The sequence below is a fragment of the Coregonus lavaretus genome, assembly GCF_964263955.1.
Source record: "Coregonus lavaretus genome assembly, chromosome: 4".
Classification (NCBI taxonomy): Eukaryota; Metazoa; Chordata; class Actinopteri; order Salmoniformes; family Salmonidae; genus Coregonus; species Coregonus lavaretus.
In genome coordinates this window covers 54,011,413-54,034,621 of record NC_139991.1, presented here as the reverse complement: position 1 = coordinate 54,034,621, position 23,209 = coordinate 54,011,413, and the positions used below count along the sequence as shown (strand labels likewise).

At 43.0% G+C, this 23,209-nt stretch overlaps 2 pseudogenes across 2 annotated transcripts in view; both read left to right on the top strand.

Moving 5' to 3' along the window:
* LOC311127225 (transmembrane protein 132D-like) overlaps window positions 1-23,209 on the top strand; it is a 52,004-nt pseudogene that overhangs the window by 2,917 nt on the left and 25,878 nt on the right. Inside the window, exon 2 of the transcript in view lies at window positions 5,486-6,395. The product of the transcript in view is annotated as a transmembrane protein 132D-like (transcript). The remainder of the gene's footprint in view (window positions 1-5,485; window positions 6,396-23,209) is intronic.
* On the top strand, window positions 11,741-12,607 carry LOC311128526 (putative nuclease HARBI1; annotated as a pseudogene). The gene has a single exon. The product of its transcript is annotated as a putative nuclease HARBI1 (transcript).

Sequence of the window (23,209 nt, the reverse complement as noted above, 5' to 3'; positions counted from 1 at the left end):
TTTGAGATTATTCAAATAGCCACCCTTTGCCTTGATTACAGCTTTGCACACTCTTGGCATTCTCTAAACCAGCTTCACCTTGAATGCTTTTCCAACAGTCTTGAAGGAGTCCCACATATGCTGAGCACTTGTTGGCTGCTTTTCCTTCACTCTGCGTTCCGACTCATCCCAAACCATCTCAATTTGTTCGAGGTCGGGGGATTGTGGAGCCAGGTCATCTGAAGCAGCACTCCATCACTCTCCTTCTTGGTAAAATAGCCCTTACACAGCCTGGAGGTGTGTTGGGTCATTGTCCTGTTGAAAAACAAATGATAGTCCCACTAAGCCCAAACCAGATGGGATGGCGTATCGCTGCAGAATGCTGTAGTAGCCATGCTGGTTAAGTGTGCCTTATTCTAAATAAATCACAGACAGTGTCTCCAGCAAAGCACCCCCACACCATCACACCTCCTCCTCCGTGCTTTACGGTGGGAAATACACATGCAGAGATAATCCGTTCACCCACACCACGTCTCACAAAGACATGGCGGTTGGAACCAATAATCTCCAATTTGGAGACCAAAGGACACATTTCCACCGGTCTAATGTCCATTGCTCGTGTTTCTTGGCCCAAGCAAGTCTCTTCTTCTTATTGGTGTCCGTTAGTAGCGGTTTCTTTGCAGCAATTCGACAATGAGGCTAGTGAGCAAGCATTTTAGCCAGGTAGCCTAGGACAACAAAAAATAAAACCATGTACTGTATGACAGAGTCATAGACCGTTTCGTCAACAAGAAAGAGAGAAGGATGCCATTGGCACTTCTCTACAAGTAGGGTGAGTCAACATGTTTTTTCTACTTGCACGAACGCACAAACACACACACAAGCAGAACCATGGACAGCCACATCATATTTAGCTTACGTTGATTGGACTAAATTGCTTTTGCTAAGTTTTAGTTGTCACTGTATTAGACTAAGCATAGGTGATTTGATGATGTTGAAATGTTGAAGTTGACATGGTGCTGGAATAGTGGAGGCAGCTCCTGCTTTCTTAGCGACTTGCAGTAATTCTCTGTGGTTCTAAATCAATAGTTGTTTAGTATTCTGAAAATGTCGGAAATATGAACTTTCTTTATTTATATATATATATATTACATTTTACACCATGCTGTAGGTCATGTAACTGTTTGTTACATGCAATATGCTTTGTGGACTTCACCGAGGTTACTCTGCGGTTTTGTGATGAAACAAAGGTGTGGTTGAATCTATTCTGCCACTGTGTCTTCTTATTGTCTTGACTTTAGGCATATATTATAGTCATAAGGCATATGAACTAACAGGTTATAGAGCAAACAGCATAATTATCACAACACATATGTTGATTTTACCCACGCATCGCTACTGTAGATAAGTGCAATGCATTCGGAAAGTATTCAGACCCTTTCACTTTTTCCACATTTTGTTACATTACAGCCATTTTAAAATGGATTAAATGTATTTTTCCCTCATCAATCTACACACAATACTCCATAATGACAAAGTGAAAACAGGTTTTTAGATTTCTTTGCAAACTTATTAAAAATACAAAACTGAAATACCTTAATTACATACTTTAAGTATTCAGACCCTTTGCTATGAGGCTCAAAATTGAGCTCAGGTGCATCCTTGAGATGTTTCTACAACTTGGTTGGAGTCCACCTGTGGTAAATTCAATTGATTGGACATGATTTGGAAAGGCACACACCTGTCTATATAAGGTCCCACAGTTGACAGTGCATGTCAGAGCAAAAACCAAGCCATGAGGTCAAAGGAATTGTCCGTAGAGCTCCGAGACAGGATTGTGTAGAGGCACAGATCTGGGGAAGGGTACCAAACAATTTCTGCAGCATTGAATGTCCCCAAGAACCCAGTGGCCTCCATCATTCTTAAATGGAAGCAATTTGGAACCACCAAGACTCTTCCTAGAGCTGGCCGCCTGGCCAAACTGAGCAATCGGGGGAGAAGGGCCTTGGTCAGGGAGTTGACCAAGAACTCGATGATCACTCTGACAGCGCTCCACAGTTCCTCTGTGGAGATGGCAGAACCTTCCAGAAGGACAACCATCTCTACAGCACTCCACCAATCTGGCCTTTATGATAGACTGGCCAGACGGAAGCCACTCCTCAGTAAAAGGCACATGACAGCCTGCTTGGACTTTGCCAAAAGGCACCTAAAGGACTCTCAGACCATGAGAAACAAGATTCTCTGGTCTGATGAAACCAAGATTGAACCCTTTGGCCTGAATGCCAAGCGTCACATCTGGAGGAAACCTGGTACCATCGCTACGGTGAAGCATGGTGGTGGCAGCATCATGCTGTGGGGATGTTTTTCAGTGGCAGGGACTGGGAGACTAGTCAGGAACGAGGGAGGTGAACACAGTAAAGTACAGAGAGATTATTGATGAAAACCTGCTCCAGAGTGCTCAGGACCTCAGCCTGGGGCGAAGGTACACTTTCCAACAGGACAACGACCCTAAGCACATAGCCAAGACAGCACAGGATTTGCTTCGGGACAAGTTTCTGAATGTCCTTGAGTGGCCCAGCCCGGACTTGAACCTGATCAAACATCTCTGGAGAGACCTGAAAATAGCTGTGCAGCAACACTCCCCATCCAACCTGACAGAGCTTGAGAGGATCTGCAGAGAAGAATGGGAGAAATTCCCCAAAAACAGATGTGCCAAGCTTGTAGATTTATACCCAAGAAGACTCGAGGCTCTGCACGCTGCTAAAGGTGCTTCAACAAAGTACTGATTAAAGGGTCTGAATGCTTATGTAAATGTAATATTTCCGGGGGTTTTTTAAACGTGCAAAAATGTCTAAAAACCTGTTTCTGCTTTGTCATTATGGGGTATTGTGTGTAGATTGATGAGGAAACAAAACTATTTAATCAATTTTGGAATAAGGCTGTAATGTAACAAAATGTGGAAAAAGTCAAGGGGTCTGAATACTTTCCGAATGCACTGCATTTAGTAGTCCAACAGCACAAGGAACTAATTAATGTTTCAACACGTTCTTCTTGGCCATGGGCATTCTGAAACGCCGGCCAGAGGGAAGCCTCTCGAACTGAGGGTGTAGAGGGTGGGAGGGGTCTCCAACAACAGCCAGTGCCTTCCTTTTGGTTGCCTTTTGGAACAGACTGCTCAACTGTGCCTGTGGTTGACCAATTACTTTGCTGGCTGTGTTTGCTATTCTGGTCAGTTTGCTTTTGCTCCTCACACTCAGATTGCCATACCAGACTGTCATATTGAACTTGAGGATGCTCTCCACCAGATTGCTGTACACCCTCTCCAGAACATCCTGGCTGACCCCAAACTCCTTCAATTTCCTGAATAAAAACAGGCCCTGGCTTGCTTTAAAAAAATACAGTCTGCATTCTTTGTAAAGCTCAACTTGTCATCAATTTGTGTCCCTAGGTATTTGAAACACTCAACCACCTCCACTGGTTGGTCATTCAGGGATAATGGTTGGGACTTTGGCAGGTTGTTGCCATTGATGATCAGCTCCTTTGTCTTGTCCACATTGATGTGGAGGGCACTTGACCGGCACCATTCTTGAAGTTTGTTGGCCTGTTTAAAATAGCTGTCCTCATCTGAAGTAGCATCTTTTTAAAAAAGTCCCACTAGAGCCATGTCATCCACATACTTGAAAAGGCTCACATTGTTTCCTTGGGTCTTCATCTCGTTAGGGTAGATAGAGAACAACAACGGTGAAAGTCCTTGATCCAACCTGCGAAGCCTCCGTTGACATTCAGGTCCAGTACTTGTTTCAGCATTGTGTATTTGCGTTGTATTGAAAGCTGAACTAAAATCAATAAATAAAATGAATCATATGATTTTGCATGTTGAAGGTGACTACCAAGGTTTACCAAGGTCAGGGTAGCATGCTCAGTCCCCCTCTGTGCTTTATAGGCAAACAGTAACGGATCCAGTTGATCTGCTATGGACAGGGTAAGGTGCTTACTGACAACCCTTTCCATGCATTTGGCCAGAAGGGGTGTGAGGACCACAGGTCGAAAGCCATTTAGTGATTTGGCCCCTGGCTTCTTAGGCACCGGTACAATGGTCGACACCTTCCAGGAGTTTGGCGCTGTGCAGGTGCTCAGCAGGAGTTGAAACAGCAGTGTGAAGACTCCCTTGAGCTGGTCGGCGCAGATCTTCAGTACTTTGTCCGGTAGTCCATCTGGGCCCCGGTGCTTTGTGTAGCTTGATATTTGACAGGCATGAGGCCAACTCGAAAATTTGGGGATGCTGTCATGGAAAGAGCAGGTGTTCCTAATGTTTTGTACACTCAGCGTATAATAAGGCTGTGTATCCCATGGGCTTTCATACTGTATGTGCATTATTGAAGCCAGCATATGTATTGTGTACATCCACAGCATTTAAGGATCCAACTCCTGCTGTAGCACATATTTGTCACAACAGTGTCCACCAGGTTAGATGTTATACAGTTGTTGCAAGTTATGTTATGTATTTTAACAACTGTTGCAATTCTCTGCTTCAACAGCATGTATTTTGTAATTACCGTGTAATGTAGCTACCCTGTAGCTTTCTGAAGACCACTGTGCAATGTTGGCCTATCACAGACACGGTACAATAGCCTGTATATTACAACAGGATTCAACATATACAGACCATGAAGTTGTGGTAGAAAAATACTTCCTAGATAAAGTTGACTCATAATTTGCCTTGTTATTGTAACACTCTGCTGTTAAGCTAAGCTGATAACCTGTTCTTGTTGATGTTTACAATGAAAGGGATTGTGCTGGATATCAAATCAAATTAAATTGTATTTGCCGCATGCACCGAATACAACTGGTGTAGACTTTACTGTGAATTGCTTGTTTATGAGCCCTTCCCAACAATGCAGAGTTTAAAAATAAAAATATAATAGTAACACGAGGAGTAAAATAAGATACACAAGAATGAAGCTATATAAAGGGAGTACCAGTCCCAGATCAATGTGCAGAGGGATGAGATATTTTAGGTAAATATGCACATGAAGGCAGGGTAAAGTGACTAGGCATCAGGATAGATAATAATAAGAGTAAAATAAAGAACAGAGTAGCAGCAGCAAATGATGAGTGTAAAAGTGTGTGAGTGTGCGTGTGTGTGTAATGTGTTTGTGTTGTGTCGGTCTGCGTGTGTCTGTTATGTGTGGCTGTATCATGATGGACTGTATAGTGAGGCAGGAGGACAGTGGGCTAGCTAGGACTTTTAGTGTGATGAGTGGCTGGTTTTCAGCAAACCTACCCTGAAAAGTTGGGTAATCTCTTCTAGAATTCCACTGAATAAACATTGGTAACTGTGCATGAGAATGGCCTCAGCTTTTTATATCCACCATTATTCAACTTTTAAACCAAATGTTCAGCAAATCCATAATAATGCTACTATTAACTTTGAACAGACATACATTTGCTCTGTGCTTTCTTTTTGCGTTATCCTAACAGCTGTATTTGATATCTCATCCTCTAGGTGTACACTGCCAGGAGATGTCCAAGGACACCAAGAACCAAGCTCCCTTCCCTGTCTACCCCTCAGTGGGCTACCAGATCCTCAATGCAGACCACCTGCTGCTGAGGGAGTACAGCCAGGAGCTGCTGGGGAACTCCAGCCTGCAGGCCCAGAGGCAGGCCTTCCTCATTACCAACCCCAGGACGGGCTTCCTGCAGCCGGCCGTCAATGTCACCTTCGGCTCCCTGTCTGTGGAGAGACCCATCGGCCCAGAGCTGCTCCTTGGCAGTCGCAGGATCCTCCCTGTCATTCTGGCCCGCCAGGTTCGCTCCTCTGCCCCCATTATCAGGATCCTTTTTCACATGCCTAGTATGGTCAGTGGAGGTGACGCTGGAGGGGGCAGGGCTGGGGAGGGGGTGGAGGGGGGTAGTAGTGGGAGGAAGGGAACGGAGGAGGGGGCTCACTGTGTGATGGCGTATGCCTTCTGTGAGACGCAGGAGGTGCGGGGGGCGTGCCTGCTGTCCCCAGGGGGGTTCTGTGTGGCCCAGTTGAAGCCCGACCCGGCCTGGTTCAGCCCCGCCAGCCACTCCTCCAGCTCCAGCAGCAGGGATAGACGGGGAGAGGTGCAAGGGAACCCCGTGGAGATCTACTTCCAGAGCCGATGGGACTGGACAGGCCAGTGTGCGCCCCAGGACAGCCTGCAGCATGTTGGGGTGGGGAGGGGCGGCCCGGTGGGGTCTGGTATACCCATGAGGAGGGTAGGGAGTGTCAACCTCCTAAAGGCACCACCTGGAAACCCTACGTTCCTGCGTCTGAGGTTAGGGGGAGCCGTGGTGGTCCAGACTTCTTCCAAACCACTGAGGACCACCGACATGGCCACCTTCTATGTGTTCCTGTCCAGTGTGTCTGCTGTGGAGAGCTTCACTCTTAGGTAAGAGTAGGGCTGCACGATATGGGAAAAAAACCTAATTGTGATTTTTTTGCCAAATATTGCAATTGTGATGCAGCCACGAGAGGAGAAAAAAAATTGAGTAAATTATAAAAACTGACATTACACACAGCATTTAAAAATATTGCATGCAATATGAAAATGTCAGAATATAGCATGCCATATGAATCTCTTGCGATTTGGATATTCCACATGTCAATATTGCGATTTTGATGTGAATTCAATTAATTGTACAGCCCTAGGCAAGAGCACTGCTTGGATATACTGTCTGTCTGTGTGCCTCTCTCAGTCCATAGCTAGAATATCCAGGTCACAATCAGATAGTCTGATACATTAGCTGTGAAGTTTGCACATAATGGTGTTGATATGACCTTACTTTGTCTATATATTGTATTGTACTGTTTTGTGTTGTCTAAACATGTGCTGAACATATTCTTTATGCACTGATACACTCTAACTCACTAATGGGTTTTAATGACTATTGATGAACTCCTCCGATCAATTTTACATCCTATTTGCTTAATGTTAGTTTAGGTCTATATGTTGTGATCATACTAATGCATCATTACTTTTATCACTAAGTCTTACTGTGCCTTCTCTGTTACCTTGACGCACGCTACCATAATGTGCTGGCCCCTGGCTCAGAACATAAATCCATAATTAACAGAAAATGAAGAAATTGGATTTTTGTATGGATTATGAACACATTCCCAGAACACGTAACAAATGTTAAACTCTTGTTAAAAATTAGAGACAAATAATTATTTGTATTGCCATTTTAGGTCTTGTGGAAAAAGTGTATCACCATGATGTATGAGAAGGACAAGTTCCATGCATTTAAATGGTAACTTAAGGCCACTTGAATGGCGCCAGGGCGTGTCACCAAGGCCGTGCTGTGGGACGGTTGAACGCTGGTGTGGCTGGGAGTCGTCTTGCCGTTCAGCTCCCTAAACAGATTACAGATTTGTCGGATGCTAGTCCCCGTCTACTTCACTCCCGACTGGAAGAGGTTCAGAAGGCGCTCTTCCATAGACAGGGAAATAATTGGGAAATGGATTCGGCAGCCTTCATATCTTAACATCCCATTAACGTTTGAACAGGGATCTCTGGATATTTTAGTTCATACATAATGCATACATTTAATGGAGCAAGAAAACAAATAACTAACAACTGCCTGACTCCTTATGATGAAACTTATTACGCAGGCAGCTCTATCGCGCCAAAACACAATTCAATCTGTTTTGCAAAGGCTCTACTCGCTGCCTTGGATGCACATCACAGAGCAGAATAAAATTGCTTTTATTGGAATGTTTTAGATCAGTATACCTTAAAGTCATTTAAATCGGCGGAAGTTTGCATTTTCCACTCTTCCACTTGTTTTGTTTGAAGAAACAGCAGAAAACCTTATGATACAGTGATATCCCAAAGCGTAGGGGAGAAAGTAACATGCCCATTTTCTCAGATAACACAGAAGATAGAATGATGTAGTAAAGTCAACACGTTCCTAATGCGGAGGACGAGCTCCCAGCAAAAAACTGCCCAATCTGACCATGTTTCGCCTAGTTATAAAAAAAGAAGTGGTTTTGAGCGATGTAAGTAAGAAAAAGGGACCTGGAAGTTTTTTCGGCTGTAGAGTTGTGTTTAGTTGTTTAAGGTTCCAAATGTATGTCATTTTCTTAACCCATCTAGGGGCGGTTTCACAGACACAGATGAAGCCTAATCCTAGACTAAATTGCACTTTTAAACTGGACTAACTGAAATGCCATTTCTCAGACATGGTTTAAAATAGTCAGCAGACTTGCCCTAGTCTAGATTTTAAAAGTCTGATTTCCAGAAGGACGATTAGAGTTAATCTAGATCTAAGTGAAGGCTTAAATTAAACCTGGCCAGAGGCAGGTTTAACTTCCGATTAATGGATGTTGGCACCCAAGTTGACCTTGGCAATGGAGGAAAATGGATTACCTGGACTAAAATCTATTTCCGTGACCATTCCCGTATGTACAAAGAAAATGCAGCTGACATCATTTGTTTGCCATTCCGAAAATGGCGCCGGAGAAGATGGCTGCCGTTTTACAGCCCTCTAACCAATTGTACTATTATGTGTGTTTTTCCGCGTTATTTGTAATTTATTTTGTACATAATGTTTCTGCCATCGTCTCTTATAACCAAAAAGAGCTTCTGGATATCAGGACAGCGATTACTCACCTCGTATTGGACAAATAATTTTTCTTCAACGAGGCGGCCGCGAAGGATATCCTACAGACACCCGACAAGGCCCAAATCCCCGTCATTCGCATGAGGAAGAGACAGAGATATCGTGAACGTAGGTCGGGGTGCCTTGTAAGGATCCGACGGCGAGCGAGTAAACTGCCACTCCCATCAATCCCATTAGCTAATCTTCAATCATTGGAAAATAAACTGGATGACCTAAGATTACGGTTATCCTACCAACGGGACATTAAAAACTGTAATATCTTATGTTTCACCGAGTCGTGGCTGAACGACGACATGGATAACATACAGCTAGGGGGCTATACGCTACATCGGCAGGATAGAACGGCTAACTCTGGTATGACAAGGGGTGGCGGTCTGTGTATATTTGTAAACAACAGCTGGTGCACAAAATCAAATACTAAGGAAGTCTCAAGGTTTTGCTCGCCTGAGGTAGAGTATCTTATGATAAGCTGTAGACCACACTATTTACCAAGAGAGTTTTCATCTATATTTTTCATAGCTGTCTATTTACCACCACAAACCAATGCTGGCATTAAGATTGCACTGAATGAGCTGTATAAGGCCATAAGTCAACAGGAAAACGCTCATCCAGAGGCAGCGCTCCTAGTGGCCGGGGACATTAATGCAGGGAAACTTAAATCCGTTCTGCCTAATTTCTATCAGCATGTTAAATGTGCAAGCAGAGGAAAAAAAACTCTAGACCACCTTTACTCCACACACAGAGACGCATACAAAGCTCTCCCTCGCCCTCCATTTGGCAAATATGACCATAACTCTATCCTCCTGATTCCTGCTTATAAGCAAAAACTAAAGCAGGAAGCACCAGTGACTCGGTTAATAAAAAAGTGGTCAGATGACGCAGATGCTAAGCTACAGGAGTGTTTTGCTAGCTCAGACTGGAACATGTTCCGGGATTCTTCAGATAGCATTGAGGAGTACACCACATCAGTCACTGGCTTCATCAATAAGTGCATCGATGATGTCGTCCCCACAGTGACCGTACGTACATACCCCAACCAGAAGCCATGGATTACAGGAAACATCCGCACTGAGCTAAAGGGTAGAGCTGCCGCTTTCAAGGAGCGGGACTCTAACCCGGACGCTTATAAGAAATCCCGCTATATCCTCAGACGAACCATCAAACAGGCAAAGAGTCAATACAGGACTAAGATTGAATCGTACTACATCGGCTCTGATGCTCGTCGGATGTGGCAGGGCTTGACAACTATTACAGACTACAAAGGGAAGCACAGCCGCGAGCTTCCCAGTGACACAAGCCTACCAGACGAGCTAAACCACTTCTATGCTCGCTTCGAGGCAAGCAACACTGAAGCATGCATGAGAGCACCAGCTGTTCCGGATGACTATGTGATCACGCTCTCCGTACCCGATGTGAGTAAGACTTTTAAGCAGGTCAACATTCACAAGACCGCAGGGCCAGACGGATTACCAGGACGTGTACTCCGAAAATGTGCTGACCAACTGGCAAGTGTCTTCACTGACATTTTCAACATGTCCCTGACTGAGTCTGTAATCCCAACATGTTTCAAGCAGACCACCATAGTCCCCGTGCCCAAGGACACTAAGATAACCTGCCTAAATGACTACCGACCTGTAGCACTGACGTCGGTAGCCATGAAGTGCTTTGAAAGGCTGGTCATGGCTCACATCAACACCATTATCCCAGAAACCCTAGACCCACTCCAATTTGCATACCGCTCCAACAGATCCACAGATGATGCAATCTCTATTGCACTCCATACTGCCCTTTCCCACCTGGACAAGAGGAACACCTACGTGAGAATGCTATTCATTGACTACAGCTCAGCATTCAACACCATTGTGCCCTCAAAGCTCATCACTAAGCTAAGGATCCTGGGACTAAACACCTCCCTCTGCAACTGGATCCTGGACTTCCTGAAGGGCCGCCCCCAGGTGGTAAGGGTAGGCAACAACACATCTGCCACACTGATCCTCAACACGGGGGACCCTCAGGGGTGCGTGCTCAGTCCCCTCCCAGACTCCAACACCATCATTAAGTTTGCCGACGACACAACAGTGGTGGGTCTGATCACCGACAACGATGAGACAGCCTATAGGGAGGAGGTCAGAGACCTGGCCATGTGGTGCCAGGATAACAACCTCTCCCTCAACGTGACCAAGACAAAGGAGATGATTGTGGACTACAGGAAAAAAAAGAGGACTGAGCACGCCCCCATTCTCATCGACGGGGCTGGAGTGGAACAGGTTGAGAGCTTCAAGTTCCTTGGTGTCCACATCACCAACAAACTATCATGGTCCAAACACACCAAGACAGTCGTGAAGAGGGCACGACAAAGCCTATTCCCCCTCAGGAGACTGAAAAGATTCGGCATGGGTCCTCAGATCCTCAAAAAATTCTACAGCTGCACCATCGAGAGCATCCTGACTGGTTGCATCACCGCCTGGTATGGCAACTGCTTGGCCTCCGACCGCAAGGCACTACAGAGGGTAGTGCGTACGGCCCAGTACATCACTGGGGCCAAGCTTCCTGCCATCCAGGACCTCTATACCAGGCGGTGTCAGAGGAAGGCCCTCAAAATTGGCAAAGACTCCAGCCACCCTAGTCATAGACTGTTCTCTCTGCTACCGCACGGCAAGCGGTACCGGAGTGCCAAGTCTAGGTCCAAAAGACTTCTCAACAGCTTCTACCCCAAGCCATAAGACTCCTGAACAGCTAATCATGGCTACCCGGACTATTTGCACTGCCCCCCCACCCCATCTTTTTACGCTGCTGCTACTCTGTTAATTATTCATGCATAGTCACTTTAACTCTACCCACATGTACATATTACTTCAACTACCTCAACTAGCCGGTGCCCCCGCACATTGACTCTGCACCGGTACCCCCCTGTATATATAGCCTCCCTACTCTTATTTTATTTTACTTCTGCTCTTTTTTCTCAACACTTTTTTGTTGTTGTTTTATTTTACTTTTTTATTAAAAATAAATGCACTGTTGGTTAAGGGCTGTAAGTAAGCATTTCACTGTAATGTCTGCACCTGTTGTATTTGGCGCATGTGGCCAATACAATTTGATTTGATTTGATTTGCTTCGGCCAAGGCTTTCGTCTGACTCTCTTAGGGTAAGGCCCATCCCTCCTTCCCTACAAGTACTGGTCACCTTGAGGTTTTTGGCATCTGGAACCTTCCATCGTGAAACAGGAGATTTGTGTGGTGTAAGTGAACCGTCTGAATGCAGAATAGTCCACAAAGTCTGCAATGCTATATGCGAACTGAAAGACAATTATATCAAGTTCCCTGATGCTGCTGCCTGAGCCAACTAAAAGGTAGAGTTCTATGAATATGGGAACTTCCCTGGAGTCATTGGCTGTATAGATGGATGTCATATTCCCATCAAGTTTCCCTCTACAGCAGATGCTGTGGAGTACAGGAATTGTAAAAACTGGTTCTCAATAAATGTACAAAGTGTGTGCACTCCCAATTTGCAGTTCTCCAACATTGTTGTACGCTGGAAAGGTACAACTCATGACTCAAGGATTTTGCAAAACTCCTCTTTGTAAGCTAAGCTTGAAGGAGGACAACATAGTGGAATCATACTTGGTGACAGTGGGTATGCATAAACCAACTACTTGTTCTCCCTCTATCTTCATGCAATAGGACCTGAGCAACAACGGTACAACCAAGCTCATATCCGCACCAGAGGTGTAGTGGAGTGCACGTTTGGTGTGTGGAAGAGTCGTTTCCAGTGTCTCAGAAACACATTGCGCTTTTAACCAAGATGATGCTGCATTGTAATAATTGCAACAGCAGTGCTTCACAATTACCTCAATCAGCATGGCTGACCAGGTCCTCGCACTGAAGATGAGAATGACCCAGATGTTCCCATGGTTGAGGCAGACAATGACAGAAATGGACTAGCCTGCAGAGATGCTTTTGCTATGCAGCAGTTCTCATAACAAAGATAGCTCAAGTGATTGAAGCAAACAGTAGCCATGGATTGGTAAAAAAAGGTTTTTAATTCACAAATGGAAATATCAGGACCCCGAACTGGTGCTGGTTTGAGAAGAACATTGGTACTGCTGCTGCTTCCTGTTTCTCTCTTCCTCCTTCATAGTCAACTCAACATGAAGGATCTGCATTTTCATATCATGCTCTTCTTTTAAATACATTAGTTTGTGCTCATGAAATTCCATGGTCAGTTTCTCATGCATGCTCAGCCTCTTTGTCTTTGTCCTCCGGCCTGGGTTAGTGACACAATCTTCCCTCCTGGCTGCTGTAGATGTAGTGGGCTGACCTTCATCCTGTCTTATCCACTCCAAGCTCTAGAAAATGATTACATTGCTGCATTAGAGAACATTATTTTTTCAAGAGTTGAGTTCTTACATAATTTTTATTATGGGAGTGCAAGAGATGACTGACAACATTACATGTTCCCTGGATTCCGGGGATGGCACATGTTGAATGAATCTGTCCTACCAAATGAGGATTGAAACAGTCCCCCATCTGAACTGTCCAAATCGTCATCATCGGGGATACCTTCCAGGGGTTACTGGCTATCAATGATCCCTGGCAACAAGTCCCCCAGCTCATCTGTCTACGGTCCCCTGTAGCTCAGTTGGTAGAGCATGGCGCTTGCAACGCCAGGGTTGTGGGTTTGTTTCCCACGGGGGGGCAGTATGAAAATGTATGCACTCACTAACTGTAAGTCGCTCTGGATAAGAGTGTCTGCTAAATGACAAAAATCTAAATGTAAAATGTCTTACTGGGGGTCCACCACCAGTCTTGAAACGCTCCCTACGAGCAACAGCATTTGTCTTCTTTAAGTTGATGTTTTTCCACAGGACCATAGAAATATATGACAATATAGAAATTATATTAGTAATTATGTATAATGTTGTTTGTGTTACATTTCTGTCACAAAAATGCATTTAGGCCCCACTGTGTTGTGTTACACAACAAAACTAACATTTCAAAGTGACTCTGATTTGTAGTGGGCAAACAATAAATACAGTATCTTACCTTTTGTTCACTTTTCAATTTGAGTTGAATTAATTACAAATGGTAGTCCAGGCATTCTTTTTCTTGTTTTTCTGTTGATGAATCATGCTGTCATAATTGGGTGGTTTGACACAATTAGCTTCAGGAGTATTTTTTCAAAGTCACTGAAATTCTTTGAACGTTTTCTTTTACCTCCGTCCATTGTTTGGTTTAGGTGAATTGCTCCAATTCCACACAATGCTTATGTAATAGTGTCCCATCCCTGTTTTTTTTACGCATCCTCAGGTCAGCACCAAGTGCAAATCGTTAATCTAATTAGGCTTCACAAAGATTAACTGTTTAGTCCTTACTTACATTAGTCTGGGACTCCATAGTCTAGAACTAATTAATCTGAAGCTAAGCAACGTCTCAGAAAGCCATTTTAAAATCTGGATTAATTTAAGTAGAATTAGGCTAGTGCTGACTTAAATTAAACTCTGTCCGGGAAACCACCCCTTAGTGACTAAATGACAGCATAGGTTTCAAGTATCATGTTAGCTAGTCTTGGTTGTTAGCTTGTGAGAACTACAGGAGAGACAGGTGGGACGAAAGTAACACAATGTAAACTGATGACCTGGAATAAAATAAATGTTTAAGCACAGGCCATTGTGTCCTCTAGCTCATATTGCTTTTATAATGTTAACAAAATATCAACAAGTGACTGAATGTTTGAGAATTATATATGACATCATTAGAATTATGCCTTAATCAATTGACTTGATGGATCAGCTTCTCACATACGTTTTTATCGACATGTTAGTGGTTAAAAATATATATCTTTATGATTATGGGAGTCAATTACCTTATGTCAATCCATGGAAATGTGATAAGAATGATGAGTTTGCCGTTTTTGAAGAGAATAAAGGACGTTTATTCTATCAAGACACGAGGATTGCGCATGACAAGTACAGCTGGAGCGCACCTGATTGGTAGGGCTAAGCATGAATAGTCATTGAAAATGGTGAAAAACATCTCCTACTACATTCCCATTAAGGTGAGATGAGAAAATGATGGTTAATATAGCTATTATGTGATCCATTTTAGTCTGATTAATATTGTAAGGCAAAATATTGTGGTTGCACAACATTGTGATGCTGACGCATGGTTCATTTTCATACATTTCGAACCTATAGCATTAATTATTCAAATCACCACAAACATGACATTTGTGGAAAGTAATGAGCATTACAACCAGAAACATTGAGGTAAGAAACCCTACCTCTTCAAACAGTATCTTAATTAATCCCCCCTTCTAGCTCTGACTCTACTGACAGCTACATTATTGAGGAAAAATGTACTTTCTATGCCTGTGATATGTGGTTGTCCCACCTTGCTATTTTAAGATGAATGCACTAACTATAAGTCGCTCTGGATAAGAGTGTCTGCTAAATGAGTAAAATGTCAATGTAAAGACAGATTTTGTGCACTTCTTGCCAGCTGTTATGTCCCAAGGCTGTGTTACTTCCGCCCCGCCGGCAGGTACATAAGTAACGTTGCGTTAGTTCTGTTCTATGTCTATTTAATTTCAACTAATTTACCCAATAAATGAAATTACAGTTGCTAATGGTAGAGGACATATATAAGTTGTTTGTCATACAATATGGTGTCTTTAGCTCTATCGATCTCTGAGTTATAAGTAAAAAAAAGTGTTACTTTCATCCCGTTCTCCCTAACCTTGTGTTAATCCACAGTTCATATCCTATTATATGAATACAAGGCACAGGGTGGGATATTCAATACAGATAGCAAAAGATAAAACCTCCCCTAGATTACTTATTGTCTGAATGGGACCTGTGACTGCCAAAAATATAACAAGTTTAATCATCTCCGAACACTTCTACCCTCATAGAACACCTGAAACTGCATTGAGACAATCACTTATCAATGACCCAAGACCAGCTCAGTTAATCCCTACCATTGTGTCGCTGAGTTGTCCTAATGCTGCAGCAAATGTACATTATCCCAGGGGCGTTTGCAGACACAATGTAACATAATTGATGGTCTCATAACTGCCCTGAATGCCTCTGTTGATCCTACAGCTATTGTATGCAGTAAATGTGCCTATGAACCAGAGTTATACTTTAAGCACTGAGGCGGTATGCCCTAGTAGGAAGTCCACTGTGTGCAGCTCACCCTGCACTATCAGCTCAAACATAAATAACATGAGCATGTCTACTTCTGATAAGCTTCCCAGTAAAGGAATAAAAACAATCAAGCATCCCAGAAAAGTGCTAAAAATACAGTGCCTTGCAAAAGTATTCATCCCCCTTGGCATTTTTCCTATTTTGTTGCATTACAACCTGTAATTTAAATGGATTTTTATTTGGATTTCATTTAATAGACATACACAAAATAGTCCATACAAAATATATATATACAAAATAAATAACGGAAAAGTGGTGCGTGCATATCTATTCACCCCCTTTGCTATGAAGCCCCTAAATAAGATCTGGTACAACCAATTACCTTCAGAAGTCACATAATTAGTTAAATAAAGTCCACCTGTGTGCAATCTAAGTGTCACATGATCTCAGTATATACAGTGGGGAGAACAAGTATTTGATACACTGCCGATTTTGCAGGTTTTCCTACTTACAAAGCATGTAGAGGTCTGTAATTTTTTATCATAGGTACACTTCAACTGTGAGAGACGGAATCAAATTTTTTTTCTCCAGAAAATCACATTGTATGATTTTTAAGTAATTAATTTGCGAGAAGGTCTGTATGGAGGAGTGGGCCAAAATCCCTGCTGCAGTGTGTGCAAACCTGGTCAAGACCTACAGGAAACTTATGATCTCTGTAATTCCAAACAAAGGTTTCTGTACCAAATATTAAGTTCTGCTTTTCTGATGTATCAAAAACTTATATCATGCAATAAAATGCAAATTAATTACTTAAAAATCATACAATGTGATTTTCTGGATTTTTGTTTAGATTCCGTCTCTCACAGTTGAAGTGTACCTATGATAAAAATTACAGACCTCTACATGCTTTGTAAGTAGGAAAACCTGCAAAATCGGCAGTGTATCAAATACTTGTTCTCCCCACTGTATACACCTGTTCTGAAAGGCCCCAGAGTCTGCAACACCACTAAGCAAGGGGCACCACCAAGCATGCGGCACCATGAAGACCAAGGAGCTCTCCAAACAGGTCTGGGACAAAGTTATGGAGAAGCACAGATCAGGGTTGGGTTATAAAAAAAATATCTGAAACTTTTAACATCCCACAGAGCACCATTAAATCCATTATTTTTAAAATGGAAAGAATATGGCACCACAACAAACCTGCCAAGAGAGGGCTGCTCACCAAAACTCACGGACCAGGCAAGAAGGGCATTAATCAGAGAGGCAACAAAGAGACCAAAGATAACCCTGAAGGAGCTGCAAAGCTCCACAGCGAGATTGGAGTATCTGTCCATAGGACCACTTTAAGCCATACACTCCACAGAGCTGGGCTTTACGGAAAAGTGGCCAGAAAAAAGCCATTGCTTAAAGAAGAAAATAAGCAAACACGTTTGGTGTTCGCCAAAAGGCATGTGGGAGACTCCCCAAACATATAGAAGAGGTACTCTTATCAGATGAGACTAAAATTGAGCTTTTTGGTCATTAAGGAAAATGCTATGTCTGGTGCAAACCCAACACCTCTCATCACCCCGAGTGATCCCCACAGTGAAGCATGGTGGTGGCAACATCATCTTTTGCATTTTAGTCATTTAGCAGACATTCTTATCCAGAGGGACTTACAGTTAGTGAGTGCATACATTTTTCATACTGGTCCCCCGTGGGAATCGAACCCACAACCCTGGCGTTGCAAGCGCCATGCTTTACCAATTGAGCTACAGGAGGCCCAATCATGCTGTGGGGATGTTTTTCATCGGCAGGGTCTGGGAAACTGGTCAGAATTGAAGGGATGATGGATGGCGCTAAATACAGGGAAATCCTTGAGGGAAACCTGTTTCAGTCTTCCAGAGATTTGAGACTGGGACGGAGGTTCACCTTCCAGCAGGACAATGACCCTAAGCATATTGCTAAAACAGCACTCGAGTGGTTTAAGGGGAAACATTTAAATGTCTTGGAATGGCCTAGTCAAAGCCCAGACCTCAATCCAATTGAGAATCTGTGGTATGACTTAAAGATTGCTGTACACCAGCGGAGCCCATTCAACTTGAAGGAGCTGGAGCAGTTTTGCAAAAATTGCAGTGGCTAGATGTGCCAAGTTATAGCAACATACCCCAAGAGACTTGCAGCTTTACTTGCTGCAAAAGGTGGCTTTACAAAGTATTGACTTTGGGGGGGGGGGGGGGGGGTGAATAGTTATGCACGCTCAAGTTTTCCGTTTTTTTTGGTCTTATTTCTTGCTTGTTTCACAAGAAAAAATATCTTGCAACTTCAAAGTGGTAGGCATGTTGTGTAAATCAAATGATACAAACCCCCCAAAAATCCATTTTAATTCCAGGTTGTAAGGCAACAAAATAGGAAAAATGCCAAGGGAAGTGAATGCTATCGCAAGCCACTGTAGCCCACATTAACATATGTAGCCTAAGAAACAAGGTTCATGAAATCAATAACTTGCTAGTAACAGATGACATTCATATTCTGACTATCTCTGAAACTCACTTAGACAATACCTTTGATGATACAGTGGTAGCAATACATGGTTATAACATCTACAGAAAAGACAGAAAGGCCAATGGGGGCGGTGTTGCGGTCTATTTTCAGAACCTGTAAAGTTTAGAGAGGAGCTCATGTTAAATACTGTTAGGTAATATGGCTACAGGTTCATCCGCCTTACTTAAAGCCCATTCTTGTGGGAAACTGCTATAGACCACCAAGTGCTAACAGTCAGTATCTGGATAATATGTGTGAAATGCTTGACAATGTATGTGATATCAACAGCGAGGTATATTTTCTGGGTGATTTCAATATTGACTGGCTTTCATCAAGCCGTCCACTCAAGAAAAAGCTTCAAACTGTAACCAGTGCCTGAAACCTGGTTCAGGTTATCAGTCAACCTACCAGGGTAGTTACAAACAGCACAGGGATGACATCATTAGATAAAAGCAGAGACACAGAGCTACAAAATGGTATATCATACACTGCATTTGAGGAACAATGGGAAAGTAATTCTGCTCTGAAATTTGATCATCTTGTAACCTACATTTTGAGAAAATGGCCTTTGAATGTTTTGGTACCTACTGGAGAGCTCTTCTTTGTCTACACCCATTCAGCATTGTTCCAGACACAAATGAGAGAACAGCTCAATGACCATTTTACTCGCCCTAGCAGAGCTGTTTAGATGTTATTCAGAGTGTTGGTGACTGCAACTGTGTTGCTGGCAACAATTTACCCTTTTTAGCCAACGTTTACTGACACCGGCCATATTCAACGGGTGTTGAGTAAATTTACATTTTTCATTTTAGTCATTTAGCAGACGCTCTTATCCAGAGCGACTTACAGTTAGTGAGTGCATACATTTTCATACAGGCCCCCCGTGGGAAACGAACCCACAACCCTGGCTTTGCAAGCGCCATGCTCTACCAACTGAGCTACAGGGGACCTTTGTCAGTTATTCTGCGCTCTGGCACACTCAGACGAGAGTGCTCTGAACATGGAGTAGATAGCCAGAGCGAATTTTCCAGCTAAGTCTATCAACAGTTGTCGCAGTGACATTCTATTGAAATGGTTACTTGCATAGTGGAGTCTTTTGTTAAGGCGTGTAGCTAGCTAGCTAACCAGCCAGGTTCAATGTTTGCTAGCTAACATTAGGCTATAACTAGCAAAGCAAATGGCTCTGAGATACGAATAATAAGATCATACACGTAACGTTATCTAGTGAGCCAGCCAGCTGACGTTAGCTAGCTATCTAACAGTACACTAACTTGAAATGAAAATGACTTTCTGTCCAAATTAGAAACGTTTAATATCTGAAAATGTAGCTAGCTAAACTATCTTACCTGTATACATCATGGTTGGATGCTTCTCCCTGTCACGGATGCCATGGTTGCCCTTAGTTTGAAGATGTAATCCGGAGACAGGTGTTTTCTTCATCTCCTTAGATATCATACTCTAATTCCACTGATTTCAAAACTCGGTCTGCCAGAAAGTGGAAAGCAACACTTATGCAATTCTATTAAGCGATATATTTAAAAAAGAGCCGCGTTAGACAGGATTACCTACACATACTGACCAGCTCAAATAAACAGAAGTGTGCTATATGGCAAACCAATCCGAACTCATTTCTCGATATGTCCAGCCCACTCATTATCTCAGCCAATCATGGCTAGCGGGAAGGTTGCTGTCTTTTTCTGTGGCTAAACCAACTATGCTCGTAATTTAACAATTGTATTCATATTTGCAGAGGCATACAAGTTTGTTATTAAGGCATATGAAAGTTCACATGTTCCAGAAGGCATTTCTGCCAAAAAACACATTTTGATAAAAATAATAAAGTTTACGTTCAAATGCCTCTCCTGTGAAGTAGTGACCCGCGACATACGGCTAGTTTCCTGAAACGAGTCACATATCTAGTCACATAGTGTGTCTATGTATGCTGATTCCTGAACACTATACACGTCAGCTACTACAGCGACTGAAATTACTGCAACACTTAACAAAGAGCTGCAGTTAGTTTCAGAATGGGTGGCAAGGAATAAGTTAGTCCTAAATATTTCAAAAACTAAAAGCATTGTATTTGGGAAAAATCATTCACTAAATCCTAAACCTCAACTAAATCTTGTAATGAATCATGTGGAAATTGAGCAAATTGAGGTGACTAATCTGCTTTGAGTAACCCTGGATTGTAAACTGTCATGATAGAACGGTAGCTAAGATGGGGAGAAGTATGTCCATAATAAAATGTTGCTCTGCCTTCTTAACAACACTATCAACAAGGCAGGTCCTACAGGCCCTAGTTTTGTCGTACCTGGACTAAATCAAATCAAATCAAATGTTATTGGTCACATACACATATTTAGCAGATGTTATTGCATGTGTAGCGAAATGCTTGTGTTCCTAGCTCCAACGGTGCAGTATTAACAACAACTCACAACAGTACACATTAATCTAAAAGTAAAATAATGGAATTAAGAAATTTATAAATATTAGGACGAGCAATGTCGGAGTGGCATTGACCTAAATACAGAAGAATACAGTATATACATATGAAATGAGTAAAGCAGTATGTAAACATTATTAAAGTGACTAGTGTTTCCATGTCTATGTGCAGGGTTGAGTAACTTGGTGGTAGCCAGCTAGTTGAATTGCGACTCCACTTTGTCTCTGTACTGATGTTTTGCCTGTTTGTATTCAACCATATTCCCAGTCACCTTGCCGTGGTTAAATGTGGTGGTTCGCGCTTTCAGTTTTGCGCGAATGCCAACATCCATCCACGGTTTTTGGTTTGGGTAAGTTTTAATAGTCACAGTGAGAACAACATCCCCTATACACTTCCTGATGAACTCAGTCACTGTGTATACGTCAATGTTATTCTCAGAGGCAACCCGGAACATATCCCAGTCCACGTGATCAAAACATTCTTGAAGCATGGATTCCGATTGGTCAGACCAGCATTAAATAGACCTTAGAATGGGTACTTCCTGTTTGAGTTCCTGCCTATAGGAAGGGAGGAGCAGAATGGAGTCGTGATCTGATTTGCCGAAGGTAGGGCGGGGGAGGGCCTTGTAGCAATCCCGGAAGGGAGAGTAATAATAGTAGAGAGTTTTTGAAGCGAGTACTACAGGCAATGTGTTGATAGACCTTCAGTAGCGTTTTCCTCAAAATCCCCAGCTACAATAAATGCGGCCTCAGGATATGTGGTTTCCAGTTTGCACAAAGTCCAGTCTAGTTCCTTGAGGGCCGTCGTGGTATCGGCTTGAGGGGGATATACACAACTGTGGCTATAACCAAAGAGAATTATCTTGGGAGGTAATACTTTCGGCATTTGATTGTGAAGTATTCTAGGTTGGGTGAACAAAAGGACTTGAGTTCCTTTACATTATCACAATCACACCATAAGTAGTTAATCATGAAACATACACCACCACCTTTCTTCTTCCCGGAGAGTTCTTTATTCCTGTCTGCGCGATGTACTGAGCTGGCTGTATGGACGGGGACAGTATATCCAGAGAGAGCCATGATTCCGTGAAACAGAGTATGTTACAGTCCCTGATGTCTCTCTGGAAGGAGATCCTCGCCATAAGCTCATCTACTTTATTGTCCAGGGACTGAACATTAGCGAGTAATATACTCGGAAACGGTGGATGGTGTGCATGCCTCCTGAGTGGGACTAGAAATCCACTCAGAATACCTGTTCTACATTTACATTTACATTTTAGTAATTTAGCAGACGCTCTTATCCAGAGCGACTTACAGGAGCAATTAGGGTTAAGTGCCTTGCTTAAGGGCACATCGACAGATTTTTCACCTAGTCGGCTCGGGGATTAGAACCAGTGACCTTTCGGTTACTGGCACAACGCTCTTACCCACTAATCTACCTGCCAACCCTACCTGTTCTCCACCATGCTTCACCGTAGGGATGGTGCCAGGTTTCCTCCAGACATGACGCTTGGCATTCAGGCCAAAGAGTTCAATTTTGGTTTCATCAGACCAGAGAATCTTGTTTCTCATGGTCTGAGAGTCTTTAGGTGGCTTTTGGCAAACACCAAGTGGGCTGTCATGTGTATTTTACTGAGGAGTGGCTTCCGTCTGGCCACTCTACCATAAAGGCCTGATTAGTGGAGTGCTACAGAGATGGTTGTCCTTCTGGAAGGTTCTCCCATCTCCACAGAGGAACTCTTGAGCTCTGTCAGAGTGACCATAGGGTTCTTGGTCACCTCCCTGACCAAGGCCATTCTCCCCCAATTGCTCAGTTTGGCTGGGCGGCCAGCTCTAGGAAGAGTCTTGGTGGTTCCAAACTTCTTCCATTTAAGAATGATGGAGGCCACTGTGTTCTTGGGGACCTTTAATGCTGCAGAAATGTTTTGGTACCCTTCCCCAGATCTTTGTCTGGACAGAATCCTGTCTCGGAGCTCTATGGACAATTCGTTTGACCTCATGCCTTGGTTTTTGCTCTGACATGCACTGTCAGCTGTGGGACCTTAGACAGGTGTGTGTATTTCCAAATCATGTCCAAGCAATTGAATTTACCACAGGTGGACTCCAATCAAGTTGTAGAAACATCTCAAGGATGCATATGAGCTCAATTTCGAGTATCATAGCAAAGGGTCCTAATACTTAAGGTATTTTTTATTTTATTTTATTTTTTTATATTGAACATTTCTAAAAACCTCTTTTCACTTTGTCATTATGGGGTATTGTGTGTAGATTGCTGAGGATTTTTATTTATTTAATCAATTTTAGAATAAGGCTGTAACGTAACAAAATGTGGAAAAAGTCAAGGGGTCTGAATACTTTCCGAAGGCACTGTATGTAGTGGTGTAATAATGTTATATGATGTACTGTTTTATCTTTTGTTTTATGTGTGATGTAAGTGCCTTAATGTGTTTGGACCCCAGGAAGAGTAAC